The sequence below is a fragment of the Cupressus sempervirens genome, chromosome 9, assembly GCF_028749045.1.
Source record: "Cupressus sempervirens isolate cs-2001-9-10 chromosome 9, ASM2874904v1, whole genome shotgun sequence".
NCBI classification, from domain to species: Eukaryota; Viridiplantae; Streptophyta; class Pinopsida; order Cupressales; family Cupressaceae; genus Cupressus; species Cupressus sempervirens.
The window spans coordinates 21,447,032-21,454,632 of NC_143126.1; the positions used below are offsets into that span (position 1 = coordinate 21,447,032).

Sequence of the window (7,601 nt, forward strand, 5' to 3'; positions counted from 1 at the left end):
TACATCTACGATATCAAGGACATATTTCATACACCTAGACATCAGATCTATCCTATCACTTTGTGAATCAGACATCAATGTTCATTATGGTCTCATTCTCATGAAATATCCTTCTCAAATGACTAGCAACCCTGTCAAACACATCAAACATTTACTTAGTCCTTTGTTCCAATAGCAAAATATATTTGACATACAACCTTAAAGGGATGCAAATGGATCTTAGCTCTTTGTTCCTAGACCATGTAAGATTATAGATTAGTGAGATAGGAGACACAAATTATAATGAAACTAATGGAATTCTTTCTCATTTGTATTCATTTCTTTGAAAAAATACATTCAAATACATGAAAACACCTAATAGATCTAAACTTTATCTATTCTCTTCACTACTACTGTTTATACAAGAGAAATTGTTGAAAGAATGGTGTCTCAATAGTGAGAAGCTTTTCTCAAAAAACTTGAAACCACACAATGAGAAAGAAAAAGAATGATATAAACAAGAAGTGAATTCTCAGATCTAATTTAAAGATGACATTTGTCCTCTTGAAATTCCCTCCTTTGCAGTGAAAAGAATCTCTCTAATCTCTCTCTGCAACTAATAAATCAAATCCTTAATCATTTTTTTGCTTTCTAACTAAAAGTTGAAGCCAAATTATACCAAAATGGCATAATATCCTCAAAATTAATCCAATAGACCTTTTACCAAGTATTTTTACCAAGCTTGTAATTGCATTTCCAATTTTCACTCATTTCACTAAGAAGGCCCAAATTTTACATTTCTTCCTATAACTTGAACTAGTGAATTCCTGTGTTAAAACTAGCCTCATAATCACAAAGTTCATCTTCTCCTGGTTTTAGTGATATATAATATCCCTATTTTTTCCTCTTGAAAACCCCCTGAAAGTGAATTTGAAAATCTACACCCCTACATGGCTCTAGCTTGCAATTTGAATTTTCAAAAATTTAAAAACTTCTAAAGTTCAAACTTTGGAATAAACCATTTTTGCATTAAAAAAATTTTGTATGTGAGCACTTTTGAAAATATAAAATTGAAAATTATTTTTTTATATCATTTTCAATTTTTGGCCCTACCTATGCACTTGGGTCAACCCATGGTTTGACTTTTTGCCACGTGGTAGCACACCATTGGCTGATGCCTACCACGTCACCATCCACCAGTGCCACTTGTCATCTTATGACAAGCTGAAATGTAGTTTCCACATGTCACCTCTTTATTTTCCCTTGGATTTCCATATGACCTCCATGTCACCTTGTTGACTGGCCATCCATATCACCATGCACCCCGAGCCCACTGCCACGTTGTGCCCGGGCACATTCTCACATTCCTTAACTATCGAGCATTTTTGTAATGTGGTGCAATCTTGTGCCTCCTACATTTGAGCCCGCCACATCATCATATGAGCATCTTTGCTGAGAAATATGCATTTATTGCCTCCAATTTGCCATCAATAGGCCCCACCACATGCCTGCGACTTATAAAAGCCATTGTCTTTAAGACAACTTAGTGGGTGAGTGCTATTGTATTTAAACAAAATAACATCCTAAATTGTGATCAATGTGGGACAATTTTTGAAAACCTTCCTCTGTTCTCATCGAGTTTTTCAAATATTTCTTGGGCTAGGTGTGGTTCTTGCATGGTCTATATTCCATTTTTGATTGGCTCTCTTCTTTGACTATGTCTTCTTCCATGGTGCTACTTCCTAATCCTTTCTTGGTGTGTGTGGGCTTCTTGCTAAAACATGGGTTGTGCAACTCACAACGTGCCTTGCCTTTAAATTCTCTTCTCACGGCTTCCTTGCTTATGCTATTGAAGAAGTTCTTACAAACTTTAAACTTTGTAATACTGCCCATCTTCTATCTTTGCAGATGTCATCTTAGTTGCAACTACTTTGTTTGATACATGGATCTCCTCTTCAAGTGCAATCATGTGGGCTGCCCTTTTAATTGGAGAACTCGTCTACTACTTTACATGAACTACGTGCTATAGCTCATGAAGTGGCAAGAAATCCATCCTGTCTTTGAACTCTAATCAAGCTCAGTGAGTCTCAAAAGGCATTTAATCCAGAGGCCACACTCACCATCACAAAGTGTTGGAAGTTTCAACTCAAGCACTCTGGCTACAAGTATGGAAGTAAGAATTGAAATTTCACTCCACCATTCACATCTATGTACATGTCTCATTATAACTATATATAAACTATGATTAAGTATCTTATATACTCCTCTTCAACCCATCACCATTACATGTTTTTTGTTCATAGTTCATCCCTTTGATGCATGTTCTCTTTTTTGGGGTGTGGCCTTCTCTTTTCATAGCATGGACACCCCCCATTTTGTACATGTCTACTCTGACTTTCTATACACAGACGCCTTTCCCTTTTAACTACTGGATCAACTCCTTGCTTTTAAATGGGTTCCTCTACCTTTGTTTGTGGCTTCCACTTTTTTGATGCTCTTCCCTCTGCATGTGTTATTACTTACAGGTCTTTAATGTTTGCAAATTAGATTTTAGATCCCTTTTTATCTTGAATTATGCATGTGGAGGAACTATTAATATGAATGTCCATCCCTCTTGTCCATGGAGAACCATTAATTTCAGAAAATAGGTCATCATTTTCAAATATGAAAATTGACATTTGAGAAAGTTGGAAAGCAACGCCCTTGGTTTTCTCCATGTGATGGGCTCAATTTAACACCAATTAGTTTCAATTTCACCCATAGACAATTCATCTTATTCTTTTCTTCAAGATAACCACTTTCTGTATAGTTGGGCTGAGGCCAGATCTCTGATCTCTTCTGAAGTCTAAACTAGGCTCTACTCTCCCTATTAGTTCTTGCATACTCCAATCCTTTCACATGTCCTCTTGATTTATTTGTAGAGAAGTTGATGTCATTAGTTAGGTATCATGAAATAATCTACCATGCTCAATCGTTGGTCTCTTCTTCACTTCCAACAACATTTGCAAGAGTTTTTACAAAACAATCGATCTTCTCTCCTTAAAAACAAATGTGATTTTTTTCTTTTCTGCTTTTGTTCTTTGTATTTCAGCGTAGGTGGAATAAGGTTTTTCTTTCAGTTTTCAAAGCATTTCAGCATGCAAGGATGACCACATTTTAAAACACTACCACAAGTTTCATTACATTTTAGCTCTTTCCTTGTTTTCTCCCAACACTTAACAAGCTTTTTGTGTCTGCATGAATCAAATTTATAAATTAGGTTCTCCTGACATAATCTCATTTCTCCATCCTCTAAACACTACTTTGTTATTTCATGTCCAAAAACACTAAATACAAATTGTAGAAGTTCTGTACATTTTGGATGATTCCCGTAGTGGTAGGTACTTTGACAATAGTGACAACAATTTAGCCTATTGTTGCATGTCCTTTTACGCAAAAGAGGATTGAAGTTGTCAACATATTTTCTAGATATTGCAAAGTGTGGCCTAAGTAGATGTCGTGGGCAATGGAGATGTATCGTGTCACCCACACAATTCTTACTAGCCAAGTAATCAAGAAGTTATGTCTAATGTTCAGACTTCATTGTCAAACACATATCAAACATTAGTTAGAGCACAATGGTTTACACCATAAGGATTTTTCGTAACATTTCCCTTTATACCCAAATGTGTGACCAATCCCTCATGTTAATTGAATCCAATTGTTATATGTATACTGAAAAATCTACAATGATTTAAACCATTATGAATTTCCTCTTTAAAGAACATCTTTTATATTGCAATGCCTTATCAATGAGGTGAAAATAGTTGGGCCCCAAAGTGAGCCTGGCTAAAAAAAATTTTGTTTTCAAACACCTGATCATTTAAACTAATCCAATGAACATCTAAAATTGATTTGATCAAAATCAAATCATTGTTGTATAACTTAAAACTGATATTCAACCTTTCCTACAAAATGCCAACTTCATGCCAAGAGGTCCTTTGATTGGCCTTAAAAACTGAAACAAACACCTAATTAGGCTTTGAAACTTGGTAAACTGATTCTTTGTTCCAAAAACCTGCATCCTACCAAATCTCATCTCATGATGAATTCTCAGTCAAAAGATATTGACCGTTGAAGTTTCCCTTTCAGAATTGCCTACAAGAAAACATGTTAGAAAACAATAAATTACATTTAGATTTGGCTCTGAAAACCAAGCAAATTGACACTTGGAAAAATGAAAACTAGGGCATTGGTTCACTATCATGAGGAGAGTATAAATCTATGATTTTGGCTCATGAAAAATAATAGGACGTATTTGGTGAATGGTCAAAGTAGGCTACTCAAAGTTTCAGACTGGAAACACTAACAAAAAAACATTTTTTACAAATGGAGTTGACCTAGAAAAGTTTGTAGATAGATTCATAAAGACTTGAAAATTTGCACACTTGAAGAATTTTTGGAGGAGAACAAAGTGGTACAATCCATTCAATCTCACCTATCATAGATTTTGAGATATGATGTCACAAATAGGGGTTTTGACCAATCTACACTTCTTGACACTAGTAAAAAGTTACAAATTACATTTGGAGTTGTGTTTGAAAACTGATGAAATAGATTCTTCATAAGCTCAAAATTGAAACATAGCAATTCTCTGACCTCTAAAATGCAACACAAAAGGAATTTCATCATTTTGGTCAACTGGGTCAAAATTATAACAACTCAAACAAGGCTTCCCAAAATTCAAAACAATTCACATAAGCATGACAATAATAAATGACCAACTTTGAGGGATTCAAAACCTAGTCAAACAGACTCAAAATCTGAAGCATAGGCTCTCTGGTGTGGACACTAGATATTCCCAAAGTAGTGATTCATGAAACATTATTGGGTGTGAGATATTTAATTGCAAACATAGCCTCCTATCATTGTTTGACACTTAAGCAAAAATGTAGATATGGAAAATGCTCAAAATAGGACTTCATAGAATGATTCAGAATAAAAATTTATCATCATGGGACACATAGATGTACTGAATGCAAGGTGTTAGAAACATTAAACACCTCTTATGCTTCAAATGGGAAATCGGGTACATGTGCACTTAAAAGCGTTTAGAGGCCTTATTTTTTCCATGGTACTCAAAATTAGGGCTTTGATTTTGAGTCCCAATAGGACAGATTTCAATTTGAACTAAGTAGTTACTACAGAGTTGAAGATAACCAGTGTAAATTGAGCATTACAGTGTATGCCAAGTTGTACAGTGTTTACCAAGTTTGCAGTTGATGTGATGCGAGTCTAGTGTTGACCAAGCTACTCAGTGTTAACCAAGAGACTCAGTTTATACCAAGCTCGAGGTGAGAGTGTTTACCGAGCTATGCAGTGTGAATGAAGTGATTCAACTTATATGCCAAGTTTCACAATATTCACCAAGTCACTAGTGCAAACCGAGTTCAAGACTACTTGAAAGTGATTAGTATGGATCGAGCTTCTATGTCTACCAAGTGCATGATGATGCCAAGCAATGATAGTGGATGTCAAGTATCAGAATATCACCGAGTCAGTCTTTAGAGCTTGAGTTTCTACACTCTGGACAACTTTGTAATATTTGTGTAAACTTGTATTGTGGCCAACTTTGTAATTATGTAATTGGATTGATATATATGTAATGTATTATATCACATCCAAAGACATGTCAGTAATGTAATCATCAGAGAAGAGCAGAAGAGTGAATTACAAAAGCTATAATAGTATAAAGAGAAATAAAGATTCATCTATGACAAGATGGTGATTTGTACACACATAGGAATCTCATTTAACAAACCAAGTTGTAGATCAGACATTAGCTACTATTTCATCCGAATAGGTGGATCAGTCAAATCCTTTAACAAGGTAGACTTAATAGTCTTACGTAAATCTCTTTATCGAGTGCATACTTCATTGTATGTTTGTAAATCCTTTTTCAAGGTGGACCTAGCAGTCCTTATTCTTCCTAATAGGGTAGATCATCAGAAGTGATCAATGTAAGACTTAATAAGCCAACTTTATAACATAGTACTAAAGCTTGTGGGTATCATCCTCACCCTAGTTTTACTTTCTATTTGGAAGGTTTCTAGGTCATCAAATCTTGTGTTAAAGTGTTGTGTATGCTTTAATGTTTTTTTATTTTCTCATGTATGAAGTTAGATCAGAATTCATATAAAGGACTAATTGCTAATTGTGATAAAAGTTTTATATGTTATTGATTCACCCCTCCTCTCTTAGTAACTTAGCTTGTCATAATACTTCTAGCAATTGGTATTAGAGCATTGTGGTTCTTAGTGACAAGTTTAACAGCTTGAGCAAAGATCAAAGGAAATGGAGGTATTTAGACTTGACAAAGGTATTAACAATGAAAAGCTAGCTTTGTAATTGGCCATTAGAGAACTTAAGAAAGAAAAAGAGCGACTCTCCCAATCCTTGAAAAGAAGAAAAGATCTTGCAATCTAGATGAATGATTCACTCTACATTGAAGAAATAATTGAAGACATCATTCCAAGTAATTCAGATGAACCTATTGAAGCAATAAAAAAACTACTAGAAAAGAATAAAACTCTTCAAGAAGAAGTAACAAAACTAAGAAGAGAGCAAGAAATTTAGTCTATAAGATTGTGTGAAGCCATGGAAGATAAAAATAAGATAAGAGAAGATATAGAAGGAGAGAAAAATGAAATCCAACACCTATCCCTTCAGCAAGTATACTTCATTGATCAGCTCACCAATGCAAATGAAGAAATCATGAACCTAAGATTAGAGAATGAAATATTATAGAATGATCTAAATATTGAAAGACAAACCAATGAAAGAATGTTGAAATCCCAAGCTGACATGACTCAGTTGAATGAAAAAAGTCACTTAAAACAAAAAGGAAAAGAAAGAATTGGATATACAAAAGAAGGAGAATCATCCAAGCAAGGAGCTCAAAGGAATCAAAAACCTACTTGCAATCACTGTGGTAAGATAGGTCATACTTCAAACAAATGTTGGAGCAATGAGAAGGAAAAAATCAATGGAAAATGCTACAATTGTAATCAACATGTTCATAGAGAAAATGAATGCAAAGAAAAGCCAAAATTTGAAGGTAAATATCACAAATGTAAGAAGCATGGGCATAAGTCATTAGAATGAAAAACTAAGATATTTAATCTAGTAGAACAAATTATGAAAGCTATATTTTGTTGGGAATATAACACCTGGTGTAGATGTCATTATTATGGAGAATTTGGACACATTGGAATGAATTGTGTAAAACATCACATGAGGAAAAGAGATACTACCAAGAGATATTTCATTTGTATAGAACTTGGTCATCTTGACAAGAACTGTATGAACACTCAAAGAATAGAAGATGAAAAGAAGGCAAAAGCTAATACCATCAGAAAAAAATGATACAACAATGGGTTCCAAAGTCTATCGAGAATGCAAGCCTGAGCAATGATAATCAAGTCACTCAAGGATTGGGTGACTCCACCACTTCAACTTGATTTCTGAGAAGGAGAATTGTAGCTAAGCTACCAAAGAAGACATTTAAATAAGTTCTATTTGATAGGATAATAGATCTATATCAGTATTCAAGATACAAAGGGATCACCAAGTAGAAGGTACCA

General features: G+C 34.5%; 1 non-coding gene across 1 annotated transcript; it reads right to left on the bottom strand.

The window, feature by feature from the left end:
- Positions 1-4,907: 4,907 nt before the first annotated feature.
- LOC149537438 (small nucleolar RNA SNORD36) lies at positions 4,908-4,980 on the bottom strand. Its single transcript, XR_016356609.1, has one exon. It is a non-coding gene; the product is annotated as a small nucleolar RNA SNORD36 (small nucleolar RNA).
- Positions 4,981-7,601: the final 2,621 nt, after the last annotated feature.